The following is a 15673-nucleotide window of genomic DNA, read 5'->3' as shown; positions in this document are numbered from 1 at the left end:
TTTGACTTAGTTGACCTGGTTCCCTGCTAATCAGGGCCCCAGGCCATCTGCTCTCTCTGTAAAATGGATTCCATGTACCCTAGGTACATACCAATTGGAAATGGACTCCTTGTCAGCCCCTGTAGAATGCACTATAGGTGCACAGGGCACAGGAGCCACTAAGGCCTACCAGGGGCTGCAGCATATCTTTTGCCACCCCTGGCTGGTTCTTAAATTGACACAACTGGCTGATCACTCAGCTGGGGTAAGGTGGTGTACACACCCCTTGCTTAGATATAGTATACCTATGTCTAAACCTATATCTGGACACATGTAAACCTGTGAGCCACTCCTATAGACAGGCCTCACCAATCCTGGAGGCTGGGTGCATGGTTTTTATGTGAGATGGAGCTCTAGCATGAGCTGAGCCTGTCTGCAGCCGTCGGGAACAAATCCCTAAGCTGTTTCAGGATAATGCCATACCATATACTATTAAGTGCCTTATAATCCTCGCGGTTATTTAGCAACTCTGGTTTGGCTTTATCAAAACATGTCGTGTAAGGTGTCATACGCTTTGGAATACCATCCCCTCGCCAGTTCTGGCGACGGGGATGGCATTCCACCCCTCTAGAGGGGTAAGACATGTTACTTCACTTTAATGCGGTTGATTTCTCCAAAGGCCTTAAGATCCACAAAATGGATGCCTCTGCCACAGACAAATGTCTGGACCCCTGGAGCTGACCGAAACCCAGTCAAGGGGGTCCTGGACAAAGGGTTTCCTGTCACAGGAGGGTGTCACCGCCCTCCAGACAGGAGATAGTGTATTGTAGCAGGGAGGTTTGAAAGAAACCAGACACTGCCTGGGGCGCACAAGGCTGCCCCTTGCATAATCCGGCCAAACCGGTTCGGGGGCACTCCAGCCCTCGTGCCAGGGCGGCCTGGATCAAAGGAAGGGGGTGTATCCACCCACTTCCTGGGTCCCACCCATAGGAGGGGACCTAGCAGGTAATCACGCCCACCAGATTCGAATAAGAGTGGGAGCAGTGCCAATGCACATCAGATTTCCTGGAAGAAACATTTGAAACGATATTCTGGACCCTTCGCCCTCCATCTCAACGTGGAAGCCCGAAGAATCTCCCTTGTGGTCAAGGAGTGACCACCCTGCAGCAGCAGGCACCATCCAGCCCTCGACGTCTACTTAGTTGCAGTTCCCGCCGGAACTCGAGCGACTGAGATCGACGAGATCAAGCCTGCCCAGCTTCTAACAGCCCGATCCACAGTCCCTGCAAAGCTGAGACCCGTGGAGGCGACCGGAAGCGTGGGGCACGCCATCTTGAAGTGACCACGAGACGCTGACCGTGCAGCCCACGAGTGACCCTCGAAGCTGTACACCGGGGTTTGAGAAGCCCCCACCCTGAGCTACTCCTGAGCCGAAGTTCAGCCCTCCACACTCAACGAGTGCTGCGTGGGGCCCTTTGGCACGATTTGGCTCAACGCGTTGGCCCGGTCACTTGCCAGCTGGCTTGTGGTCCCTGTGCCGACGAACTACCAAAGAAGACTCGTGAATCTGGTTGCTCCAGATCCACACCAGCTCCCCTGAAAAGGAGCCCCGACTCTGACCTTCCTGGTCCGAGTGAGAAGCAATCTTCCGATCCTGCGTGGATTGCTCTTACCAAGGCTTGTTTGCTCCAAACCTGAAGCCGACTGCACCGACGGTGAGAGCCTGCGTGGGACAGATCGTGACCTGCTCCTGGACGTCGCAGATGCCCCAGAGCCCACGTGACAGCGGAGAGAAGCTCCTCGACGACCACCTGATTGCGCCCGACATTGCCTGGTTCCGTCCTGGTTCCACCCTGGTCACTGCTGAGTGACCCAGACTCTGTCCCCTCTGCTTTCAGGTACTCTACAACTTGAGTCCACCCTTGGACTCCACCGGACACTTCGTCTTCACCCTGCCTGCAGCCCTTTCAGCTTCAAGCACCAAGAGCCTGCGTGTCAAAACCCGACGCCACTTCGACCCTGTGCACCCACTTCCTGTGGGTGAGGTAACTTTGCTCCGCCGGTGTTCCCACACTGGTGCACACCTCTAGGGTCTGTGTGTTAAGTTTTGTTCCTCTAGGTTCAGCGGAAGTGTCCTTAAACTTTAACTATTTGACTTTTACGCACCATTGGTTAACATTGGTGCATGCGTGCGCTTTCCGCACATCTCCCGAATCCCGAGGGCCATTCCCGACTTCAGCATTGCTTGTCCTGACTGCTCCCAGCGATTCCCTAGGCCCTAGGCCTAACCACTGTTCGAGTGGCCTCTCTTATACCACTTGTTTAGCATATGGTTTGAGTGGCCCCCTGCCCTCATCCATAATTGTGCAACTTGTATGTTTAAACAGTGCTTTTTGATTTAACGCTTGTGCCCCTTTATTCATAAAGAATACTGGGGATTGTTTTTAGTAATAAACACATATATTTTTATAATATATACTTGTGTGGTGTCCTTTCATTTGGTATTACAGGATTGTATGTGGTAAAACAGCTCGCTTAACACGACCTCTTAAGTTAAGCCTTTAGGCTGCTTAGTCCATGCTACCCCTAGGATAGCTTGTCTAATAAGGTTGACTTACAACCAGACACCATAAGGGATTGTTTGGTCAGGTAGTAGGTGGTCCCAGAATTGGAAACATCCCCTACCAGGCCAACTTCTCACACTACTTCAATACCCAGGGTCAACCCAGCTACACCCTTGGACTGTGTTCCACCACTGCTTACTGTACTTGGGGTTGCAGTTGCTTTAGGAGCTGTAGTGGTGGGAACTGGATTTGCCTTGGTACACTCACTGCCCCAGTGTGAAACTGATTTGCAGGTATTGCACCAAGGTGTCTTTGGACCTTTGTTCTTCTTCTTCTTGTTACCGGTTTGGGAACCACCCTCCTTACTATTAGTTTGGGGGCCTGAAGACTTCTGGTCTTTTTCTTTATCTTTCTGATTCTGATTACCACCCTTCTGGTCTGTTTTCTTCTGGTCACCACCTTGGTTCTGGGGTTTCTGCTTAATCCTTGTTCTGACCCATTTGTCTGCCTTCTTTCCCAATTCTTGGGGAGAGGTCAGATCAGAGTCAATAAGGTATTGATGCAACAGCTGGTTTGTACAGTTATTAAGGATCTGTTCTCTCATCATAAGATTGTACAATCCTGTATAGTCTGAAACTTTACTTCCCTGCAACCAACCCTCCAAAGCCTTAGTGGCACACTCCACAAAATCAGTCCAGTCTTGAGTCTGTGCTTTCTGGGTGTCTCTGAACAACAACCTGTATTGCTCAGTGGTTAGGCCATACCCTTCAATGAGAGCACTCTTCAAAACAGAGTAGTTTTTGGCATCCTCAGGTCTAACTGTGAGGAGCCTGTCCCTCCCTTTCTCAGAAAAGGAGTACCACAAAATTGCAGCCCACTGATTCTCAGGAACCTGCTGTACCATGCAGGCTCTCTCAAGAGCAGTCATCCATTTGTGGATGTCATCCCCTTCTTTAAAGGGGGGCACAATTTTGGTCAGGTTTCTATTGTCATAGGCCCTGTCTTTTTCTCTTGGAAAATTGCTGCCACCAGTGACATCTAAGCCACTTAATTTCTGCTCTCTTGCCAAGGCAAGTCTAGCTTGAGCCAAGGCTACCTACTCCCTCTCTATCTGGAGTTTGACAGCCCTCATTCTGGCCCTATGCTCTAACTTTTGAGAAGCATTCATGCCTCTCTGTGATTCTCTGGAGGCACTAGAAAGATGAGAGTCCCCTGAGGGAGATCTCACTCTTCTGTTGCCTGGGAGAATCATATGTTGGGTTCTGGGGAGGTGCTGGCCCTCTCCATTCCCCAGTAGGTCCAAGTTGGCCTGGCTAAGCCTACCAACTGGAACCTGGCTACCCTGATCCTGTACTCCTAAGTCCTCAACATCTGAGTCCTCATCCAAGTCATCATCATCCTCCTCTTCAAGGGGATCAACTGCAGGGGGGTTCCCTCCAGTTCCTGTATCTAGGGAAGCTGCTTTTGCCTTCTCTAAGTCATCCTGTTCTAGGATTTCTACCAGGATTAGGCAGGTGGGGCTTCTGCCCCTTTTTAACCCTCTTGCTTTGCACAAGGCAATCAAGTCTCTGCAGGTTAGTTTGTCATATCCAAAAGTTGCCTGGGTAGGGTCAACTGTCACAGGACTAGACCCTGAGGCCTTTCCTGTGTCAGACATGGTTACTAGTGAGGTGTAAGTGGTGCACTTACCTACACTAAGTGTTTTCCTACTGGACCTTGCTAGTGAGTTGTAGTCAGGGGTGTGCTACTCCCTTCAACCTACAACTACTAAGTTCAGTAGAACTTAATATGCTAAGCTTTTGATTGTATATGTACCTAGAGGTACTTGATGTGATCTTTCAATTTGATATAAAGATTGCAATGGTAAAACAACAGCAAGCTCAAATCCGCACCGCTGCTCACCAATGTGAGAAGTTGGCCTGGTAGGGGATGTTTCCAATTCTGGAACCACCTACTACCTGACCAAACAATCCCCTTATGGTGTCTGGTTGTAAGTCAACCTTATTAGACAAGCTATCCTAGGGGTAGCATGGACTAAGCAGCCTAAAGGTTTAACTTAAGAGGTCGTGTTAAGCGAGCTGTTTTACCACATACAATCCTGTAATACCAAATGAAAGGACACCACACAAGTATATATTATAAAAATATATGTGTTTATTACTAAAAACAATCCCCAGTATTCTTTATGAATAGAGGGGCACAAGCGTTAAATCAAAAGCACTGTTTAAACATACAAGTTGCACAATTATGGATGAGGGCGGGTGGCCACTCAAACCATATACTAAACAAGTGGTATAAGAAAGGCCACTCGAGCAGTGGTTAGGCCTAGGGCCTAGGGAATCGCTGGGAGCAGTCAGGACAAGCAATGCTGAAGTCGGGAATGGCCCTCGGGATTCGGGAGATGTGCGGAAAGCGCACGCATGTACCAATGTTAACCAATGGTGCGTAAAAGTCAAAGAGTTAAAGTTTAAGGACACTTCCGCTGAACCTAGAGGAACAAAACTTAACACACAGACCCTAGAGGTGTGCACCAGTGTGGGAACACCGGCGGAGCAAAGTTACCTCACCCACAGGAAGTGGGTGCACAGGGTCGAAGTGGCGTCGGGTTTTGACACGCAGGCTCTTGGTGCTTGGAGCTGAAAGGGCTGCAGGCAGGGTGAAGACGAAGTGTCCGGTGGAGTCCAAGGGTGGACTCAAGTTGTAGAGTACCTGAAAGCAGAGGGGACAGAGTCTGGGTCACTCAGCAGTGACCAGGGTGGAACCAGGACGGAACCAGGCAATGTCGGGCGCAATCAGGTGGTCGTCGAGGAGCTTCTCTCCGCTGTCACGTGGGTTCTGGGGCATCTGCGACGTCCAGGAGCAGGTCACGTTCTGTCCCACGCAGGCTCTCACCGTCGGTGCAGTCGGCTTCAAGTTTGGAGCAAACAAGCCTTGGTAAGAGCAATCCACGCAGGATCGGAAGATTGCTTCTCACTCGGACCAGGAAGGTCAGAGTCGGGGCTCCTTTTCAGGGGAGCTGGTGTGGATCTGGAGCAACCAGATTCACGAGTCTTCTTAGGTAGTTCGTCGGCACAGGGACCACAAGCCAGCTGGCAAGTGACCGGGCCAACGCGTTGAGCCAAATCGTGCCAAAGGGCCCCACGCAGCACTCGTCGAGTGTGGAGGGCTGAACTTCGGCTCAGGAGTAGCTCAGGGTGGGGGCTTCTCAAACCCCGGTGCACAGCTTCGAGGGTCACTTGTGGGCTGCACGGTCAGCGTCTCGTGGTCACTTCAAGATGGCGTGCCCCACGCTTCCGGTCGCCTCCACGGGTCTCAGCTTTGCAGGGACTGTGGATCGGGCTGTTAGAAGCTGGGCAGGCTTGATCTCGTCGATCTCAGTCGCTCGAGTTCCGGCGGGAACTGCAACTAAGTAGACGTCGAGGGCTGGATGGTGCCTGCTGCTGCAGGGTGGTCACTCCTTGACCACAAGGGAGATTCTTCGGGCTTCCACATTGAGATGGAGGGCGAAGGGTCCAGAATATCGTTTCAAATGTTTCTTCCAGGAAATCTGATGTGCATTGGCACTGCTCCCACTCTTATTCGAATCTGGTGGGCGTGATTACCTGCTAGGTCCCCTCCTATGGGTGGGACCCAGGAAGTGGGTGGATACACCCCCTTCCTTTGATCCTGGCCGCCCTGGCACGAGGGCTGGAGTGCCCCAGAACCGGTTTGGCCGGATTATGCAAGGGGCAGCCTTGTGCGCCCCAGGCAGTGTCTGGTTTCTTTCAAACCTCCCTGCTACAATACACTATCTCCTGTCTGGAGGGCGGTGACACCCTCCTGTGACAGGAAACCCTTTGTCCAGGACCCCCTTGACTGAGTTTCGGTCAGCTCCAGGGGTCCAGATATTTGTCTGTGGCAGAGGCATCCATTTTGTGGATCTTAAGGCCTTTGGAGAAATCAACCGCATTAAAGTGAAGTAACATGTCTTACCCCTCTAGAGGGGTGGAATGCCATCCCCGTCGCCAGAACTGGCGAGGGGATGGTATTCCAAAGCGTATGACACCTTACACGACATGTTTTGATAAAGCCAAACCAAAGTTGCTAAATAACCGCGAGGATTATAAGGCACTTAATAGTATATGGTATGACATTATCCTGAAACAGCTTAGGGATTTGTTCCCGACGGCTGCAGACAGGCTCAGCTCATGCTAGAGCTCCATCTCACATAAAACCATGCACCCAGCCTCCAGGATTGGTGAGGCCTGACTATAGGAGTGGCTCATAGGTTTACATGTGTCCAGATATAGGTTTTAGACATAGGTATACTATATCTAAGCAAGGGGTGTGTACACCACCTTACCCCAGCTGGGTGATCAGCCAGTTGTGTCAATTTAAGAACCAGCCAGGGGTGGCAAAAGATATGCTGCAGCCCCTGGTAGGCCTTAGTGGCTCCTGTGCCCTGTGCACCTATAGTGCATTCTACAGGGGCTGACAAGGAGTCCATTTCCAATTGGTATGTGCCTATAGCACATGTGTCATTAATTTAGTGAGAGAACAGCAGGCTGGGGGTCTGATCAGCAGGCCCACAGCCTCAGTAGTCGAAAACCAGTGAAGCAAAAAGCAAAAATTTGGGGTGACCATAGGATAGCAGACCCTACTCTCCTACAGGGACCAAGAGCAACCAGGGGGACCAAGCACAGCCTGGGGACCAAGCACAGCCTGGGGGACCAAGCACAGCCTTGGGGACCAAGAGCAACCAGGGGGACCAAGCACAGCCTGGGGGACCAAGCACAGCCTGGGGGACCAAGAGCAACCAGGGGGACCAAGCACAGCCTGGGGGACCAAGCACAGCCTGGGGGACCAAGCACAGCCTGGGGGACCAAGAGCAACCAGGGGGACCAAGCACAGCCTGGGGGACCAAGCACAGCCTGGGGGACCAAGAGCAACCAGGGGGACCAAGCACAGCCTGGGGGACCAAGCACAGCCTGGGGGACCAAGAGCAACCAGGGGGACCAAGCACAGCCAGGGGGACCAAGCACAGCCAGGGGGACCAGGAGCAACCAGGGGGACCAAGCACATCCTGGGGGACCAAGCACAGCCTGGGGGACCAAGCACAGCCTGGGGGGACCAAGAGCAACCAGGGGGTCCAAGCACAGCCTGGGGGACCAAGCACAGCCTGGGGGACCAAGAGCAACCAGGGGGACCAAGCACAGCCTGGGGGACCAAGCACAGCCTGGGGGACAAAGCACAGCCTGGGGGACCAAGAGCAACCAGGGGGGCCAAGCACAGCCTGGGGGACCAAGCACAGCCTGGGGGACCAAGAGCAACCAGGGGGAACAAGCACAGCCTGGGGGACCAAGCACAGCCTGGGGGACCAAGAGCAACCAGAGGGACCAAGCACAGCCTGGGGGACCAAGAGCAACCAGGGGGACCAAGCACAGCCAGGGGTACCAAGCACAGCCAGGGGGACCAAGAACAACCAGGGGGACCAAGCACAGCCTGGGGGACCAAGCACAGCCTGGGGGACCAAGCACAGCCTGGAGGACCAAGAGCAACCAGGGGGTCCAAGCACAGCCTGGGGGACCAAGAGCAACCAGGGGGACCAAGCACAGCCTGGGGGACCAAGCACAGCCTGGGGGACCAAGAGCAACCAGGGGGACCAAGCACAGCCTGGGGGACCAAGCACAGCCTGGGGGACCAAGAGCAACCAGGGGGACCAAGCACAGCCAGGGGGACCAAGAGCAACCAGGGGGACCAAGCACAGCCAGGGGGACCAAGAGCACCAGGGGGACCAAGCACAGCCTGGGGGACCAAGAGCAACCAGGGGGACCAAGCACAGCCTGGGGGACCAAGCACAGCCTGGGGACCAAGCACAGCCAGGTGTACCAAGCACAGCCAGGGGGACCAAGAGCAACCAGGGAGACCAAGCAGAGCCTGGGGGACCAAGCACAGCCAGGGGGACCAAGAGGAACCAGGGAGACCAAGCATAGCCAGGGGGACCAAGAGCATCCAGGGGACCAAGCACAGCCTGGGGGACCAAGCACAGCCTGGGGGACCAAGAGCAACCAGGGGGACCAAGCACAGCCAGGGGTACCAAGCACAGCCTGGGGGACCAAGAGCAACCAGGTGGACCAAGCACAGCCTGGGGGACCAAGCACAGCCTGGGGGACCAAGAGCAACCAGGGGGACCAAGCACAGCCTGGGGGACCAAGCACAGCCTGGGGGACCAAACACAGCCTGGGGGACCAAGAGCAACCAGGGGGAGCAAGCACAGCCTGGGGGACCAAGCACAGCTTGGGGACCAAGAGCAACCAGGGGGACCAAGCACAGCCTGGGGGACCAAGCAGCCTGGGGGACCAAGCACAGCCAGGGGTACCAAGCACAGCCAGGGGGACCAAGAGCAACCAGGGGGACCAAGCACAGCCTGGGGGACCAAGCACAGCCTGGGGGACCAAGATCAACCAGGGGGACCAAGCACAGCCTGGGGGACCAAGCACAGCCTGGGGGACTGTAGGAAGGTGGCTACCTGACTATGGTTACCCCAGATTTTTTGCCTGTGTTTAGCTGGTTTTTTGACTTAGTTGACCTGGTTCCCTGCTAATCAGGGCCCCAGGCCATCTGCTCTCTCTGTAAAATGGATTCCATGTACCCTAGGTACATACCACAATTGGAAATGGACTCCTTGTCAGCCCCTGTATAATGCACTATAGGTGCCAAGGGCATAGGAGCCACCAAGGCCTACCAGGGGCTGCAGCATATCTTTTGCCACCCCTGGCTGGTTCTTAAATTGACACAACTGGCTGATCACTCAGCTGGGGTAAGGTGGTGTAACCACCCCTTACTTAGATATAGTATACCTATATCTAAACCTATATCTGGACACATATCAACCTGTGAGCCACTCCTATGGAAGGCCTAATGTGAGAAGTTGGCCTGATAGGTGATGTTTCCAATTCTGGAACCACCTATTATCAGACCAAACAATCCCTTATGGTGTCTGGTTGTAAGTCAACCTTATTAGACAAGCTATCCTAGGGGTAGCATGGACTAAGCAGCCTAAAGGCTTAACTTAAGAGGTCGTGTTAAGCGAGCTGTTTTACCACATACAATCCTGTAATATCAAATGAAAGGACACCACACAAGTATATATTATAAAAATATATGTGTTTATTACTAAAGACAATCCCCAGTATTCTTTATGAATAAAGGGGCACAAGCGTTAAATCAAAAGCACTGTTTAAACATACAAGTTGCACAATTATGGATGAGGGCGGGTGGCCACTCAAACCATATACTAAACAAGTGGTATAAGAGATGCCACTCGAGCAGTGGTTAGGCCTAGGGCCTAGGGAATCGCTGGGAGCAGTCAGGACAAGCAATGCTGAAGTCGGGAATGGCCCTCGGGCTTCGGCTGCACCAGTGCTGCTTCGGCTGCACTGGTGCAGCTTCTCAGACTTGAGGCGTTGCACCAGTGCAGCATAGAAAAGAAACTTTTTAATAAAAGGATTTAAAACTAATTCAAGATATACATTATCTAAGGAATGTTATAAAAACTCAGATATGGAGAATATTTTTCATTTTCGTCCATTTTTGACCGTTTTGGAGCACTTTGAAGCACTGATGCAGCTTTGGGATTTTTATGGTTATTTTGATCAGAGATGCTCCTAATGTGTTTAAAATTCATGTGGGATGTATCCAAGACACTGCCATCACACCTATATAGTTTTTAAATGATTTTGATGTATTAAAATTTTGACCTCCATAAGGGGGGAAAGGTTGAACTTTTACCCCGCTCGGAGTTCCATGACTTTCGTGACCTTGTCCCCCTGAAATTTAAAATTGCATTTTCAAAGTAATGTGTACAACTATTCATTCTGTGTCATTCATTGTGTGTTTAGCATGCTATTGGGCCACTGTAGCACTTGTTTTTTTTCGTTTTTATGCATTTTTGACCGTTTTTGAACACTTTGATGCTCCAAATGGTCTTTGGACTTAGTCACTTTTTGCTTCATGGAGATTTCAAAAGTGTTAGAAAGTCACTTTGGAGGCACACAGGACAGTGCAAATGCACCTATATAGCAATCAGGACACTCCAATCACACCTATATAGTTTTTAAATGATTTTGATGAATTAAACATTTTGACCTCCATGAGGGGTGGAAAGTTTGAACTTTTACCCCGCTCGGAGTTCCATGACTTCTGTGACCTCGTCCCCCTGAAATTTAAAATAGCATTTTCCAAGTAATTTGTAAATATATTCATTCTGGGTCATTCATTGTGTGTTTAGCATGCTATTGGGCCAGTGTAGCACTTTGTTTTTTTCATTTTTATGCATTTGTGACCGTTTTTAAACACTTTCATGCACCAATGATGTCTTTGTACTTCGTCATTTTTCACTTCATGGGGACTTCAAAAGTGTTAGAAATTCATTTTGGAGGCACACAGAACAGTGCAAATGCAGTTACATAGCATTCAGGAGACTGCAATTACACCTATATAGTTTTTAAAAGATTTTGATGTAATAACATTTTTGACCTCCATGGGGAGGGCCCTTAAGCTGAACTTTTACCCAGCTCGGAGTTCCATGACCTTGTCCCCCTGAAATTGAAAATCGAATTTTCAAAGTGTTTAGTAAAACTGTTCATTCTGTGTCATTCAATATGTCTTTAGCCTGCTATTGGACCACTGCAGCACTATGTTTTGTTAATTTTAACCCAATGTTGACCTTTTTTGACCACTTTGATGCACCAGTGAAGTTTTTGGACTTAGTCATTTTTCACTTTATGGTGACTTCAAAAGTGTTAGAAATTCATTTTGTAAATACCTAGAACGGTGCAAATGCAGCCATATAGCATTCAGGGCACAACAATTACACCTATATAGTTTTTAAATGATTTTGATGCAATAACATTTTTGACCTCCATGGGGAGGGCACTCAAGCTAAACTTTTACCTAGCTCCGAGTTCCACGACCTCGGGTGGAAAAAGTGACTTTGCCCCCTTAAACCCAAAAACTTCAAAAAGTCACCCCTGGAGGCCAGAAATGGGTCTTAGACACTCTTGGTATGTCATCTGAGGTATACTATGGTGTTCTTGGGTCCAGAACTAGAAATGTGATGTGACTCTGATATCTAGGGCCTATAATGGAAAAAATGAATTTGACACCAAACACCTCAAAATGTCTGAAATAGGACTCAGACATGTACCTGGAGGCTGGAAATGAGCCCTAGACACTCTTGCTATATCACCTGAGATATAATATAGGGTCCTGGTGGCCACAGGGACCCAAAAACAGTCAGGTGGGTTGATACTGAAAATTAGCAAAAATCGTCCCAAAAATTTTTTTGACAAGATTTGCTAATTTTCCAAATAGCTCAGAATGGATATCAGAGACACTGTCTGAGTGCGCAAGATATGAATACACTTGTCAGAAAGGTCAGCTCTGATGCTTTCATGTGATATATATAACTTTGATATTATATAAAGTTTTTTTTCCGCTACCAACCAAGGGAAACACCTGATATCGTACCCGATTTTGAGAACATTGGGCTGGGTGGAAAAAGTCACTTTGCCCCCTTAAACCCAAAAACTTCAAAAGGTCACCCCTGGAGGCCAGAAATGGGTCTTAGACACTCTTGGTATGTCATCTGAGGTATACTATGGTCTTCTTGGGTCCAGAACTAGAAATCTGATGTGACTCTGAGCTCAATGTGATGTGACTCTGAGCTATATGGCCTATAATGGAAAAAATGAGTTTGACCCCAAACACCTCGAAATGTCACAAATAGGAGTCAGACATGTACCTGGAGGCTGGAAATGAGCCCTAGCCACTCTTGTTATATCATCTGAGATATATTATGGGGTCCTGGTGGCTACAGGGACCCGAAAACAGTCATGAGGGTTGATACCGAAAATTAGCAAAAATCGTCAAAAAAAGTTTTTTTGACAAGATTTGCTAATTTTCCAAATAGCTCAGAATGGATATCACAGTCACTTTGTGAGTACCCATGACCTAAATATACTTGTTAGAAAGCTCAGATCTGATGCTTTCATTTGATCTATCTACCTTTGCTATTATCTGAAGGTTTTTTTTCAGCTTCCAGCCAAGGGAAGAACCTGACATCGTACCCGATTTTGAGCAACGTAGCCTGGATGGAAGAAGTGACTATGCCCCCTTAAACCCCAAAACTTCAAAAAGTCATCCCTGGAGGCCAGAAATGGGTCTTAGACACTCCTGGTATGTCATCTGAGGTATACTAAGGGGTCCTTAGGTCCAGAACTAGAAATTTGATGTGACTCTGAGCTCAATGTGATGTGACTCTGAGCTCTATGGCCTATATTGGGAAAAATGAGTTTGATCCCAAACACCTCGAAATGTCACAAATAGGAGTCAGACATGTACCTGGAGGCTGGAAATGAGCCCTAGCCACTCTTGTTATATCATCTGAGATATATTATGGGGTCCTGGTGGCTACAGGGACCTGAAAACAGTCATACAAAGCAATTTGAATCCATACGAGGCAATTTTTAATTTGCGGCCATCTGGTCACCCTTTGAAATGGATAGGATATACTACAGAGGATGTAGTGCACTCTATTTCTTGAAGCATATGATGTACTGACTTAATTTCAATTGCAGTATGTAGCTAAGACATTTACAATTCATAGTGGTAACTCTCATGGTTGTGGCTTATAGGGACAAGGTACAAATCAAGTGTAACCTTCAGGTAAGTTTTTATTTTTCACTTTCATGTGTGTTGTAGAACACTTTATACTTTTGGCTATAATTCATAGTCTGTACATTATAGAGACATAATTTAAACAGCACTTTGTTCCTAGTGATGTGCATCTTACCCATGTGAATTATTATGTGTGTGGCGTATTGTAAAGTTGTCAAAATTTGAGGTTGAATGTATGACGTTTTTCAATACCGTCGCATGTACGAAAAAGTATGCCTTACATTTTGTCCCATACTTCTAAAACCATACAATCTGGATCCATAATTGGAAGTGCAGCATTAAGCTAACATGATGCCACTGTCCTGTGTTCATTTTCATGCATGTGGAAAGCTTCAAAGTGGTGTGAATCTTTCAGCGATTAAACACATATTTTTTAAAAAATTCCTCCAGCTTTTGCAAAATGTGTCACGTATGTTATGTCATCAGTCAAGATCCATATTAGATAGAGCTTGATTTCCAACTGCAACACATTCTATAACATAGCCTACTACAGTGTGCCATTTTATATGCATGTGGCTCACACACAAGGTGCATACAAAGCAATTTGAATCCATACGAGGCGATTTTTAATTTGCGGCCATCTGGTCACCCATTGAAATGGATAGGATATATTACATAGTATGTGGTGCACTATAAATCTTGAACCATATGAGGTACTGACCTAATTTCAATCACAGTATGTAGCTAAGACATCTACACTTTATAGTGGTAACTCTCATATTTGTGGCTTATAGGGACAAGGTACAAATCAAGTGTAATCTTCAGGAAAAGTTTTTATTTTTCACTTTCATGTGTGTTGAAGAACACTTTATGCTTTTGGCTACAAAATGTGAAGTTGAATGTATGATGTTTTTCAATAACGTCACATGTGTGAAAAAATATGCCTTACGTTGTGGCCCATAATTCTAAAACCATACAATCTGGATCCATAATTCTGAGTGCAGCATACAGTTACCATCATGCCACTGCCCTGTGGTCATTGTCATGCCTGTGCCATGCTTAGAAGTGGTGAGAATCATTCAGTGATTAAACGCATGTTTTATAAAATTTGCCTCCATTTTTTGCAAAATGAGTCACGTATATTGTGTCATCAGTCATGATCCATACTAGATAGAGCTTGATTTCCAACTGCAACACATTCTATAGCATACCCTACTACATTGTGTCATTTTAAATGCATGTGGCTTACACGTAAGGTACATACAACGCAATATGAATCCATACGACGCGATTTTCAATTTGCGGCCATCTGGTCGTCCCATTGAAATGGATAGGATATTATACATAGCAGAATGTGCCCTATAATTCTTGAAGCATATAAGTTAAAGACTTAATTTCAATTGCAGATTCTAGCTAAGATTCGTATGCATTATTGTACCAATTCTTATGCATGTGGCCCACATAGAAAGTGCACGAAATGGAAGATGAATCCATACGAGGCGATTTTCGATTTCCGGCCATCTGGTCACCCAAATCTCAAAGATTATTGTTAATAATTCAGTGTGTTTTTATGCTATTTAGCTAATAATGCATGAACCTGTTTATTAACATGTGCATAATGAGATACCAAAGAGAAAATAATGAAAATGTATTGGTAAACCGTATTTTGGTAGACTTTAAAAAACCCCATTGAAAAACACATGCATCACCAATGCTGCTTTTTGCTTTTTTGCTTGTGCCTAAAACGAAAATGTGTTATTAAAAAGTGAATATAACACATAGAGATGTTTTTTCTTTTGTTTATGAAGCCTAATGTGAAGGCAGGTCACACCTATGTTTTACTTTGAAAAAATCTCTTTTCTAAAATTTACGGCGTTACCTTGTTTTTTAATACAGCTAAAAAAACAATTGTTAAAGTCGCTTATAAAAAAGTGATCGTAAATGCTATTTTGTTTTTTTTTTCAGCTTGAGGTTCAGTTTAATATGAGTCTTAATTTGATGTATCACTTGCCCTAGTAAACAATCCCCAAAGTCTATTTTTTTTCAATTTTCCCAAGCTCAATGTTAAACACATGCATCACCAATGATGCAAAAAGTGAAGTCAGAAATTTCAAACAGCAATAAAAAAGTGAGAAAAACAGATATTTGAAAAATTCCTTTTGTTTATGCGGCCTTATGTCCAAAGCCATCCAACAAGAGCATTTTTTTTTTATTAGGTCGATTTAAAAAAAATCTGCGAACTATTTTATTTCTCTCAAAAAAGTGCCAAAAAGTGACTTTTTGTGCAAAAAAGTGCCCGTACAATATTTTTTCATCTAATAAACTTTTTATGACTCAGAATACACTTAGGCTTCAGGTCAATGTGTTTTCGTTTGGGGGAGGGGCCCAGGGAAAAAAACACCTTTTTTTCTCGGATTGGTCAAAGGTCTGCTTCGGCTGCACCAGTGCTGCTTCGGCTGCACTGGTGCAGC

This window comes from Lissotriton helveticus, unplaced genomic scaffold (assembly GCF_964261635.1).
Source record: "Lissotriton helveticus unplaced genomic scaffold, aLisHel1.1 SCAFFOLD_394, whole genome shotgun sequence".
NCBI lineage: Eukaryota > Metazoa > Chordata > Amphibia > Caudata > Salamandridae > Lissotriton > Lissotriton helveticus.
The sequence above is the reverse complement of the archived record's forward strand: the minus strand, read 5'-3'. Positions refer to the sequence as shown.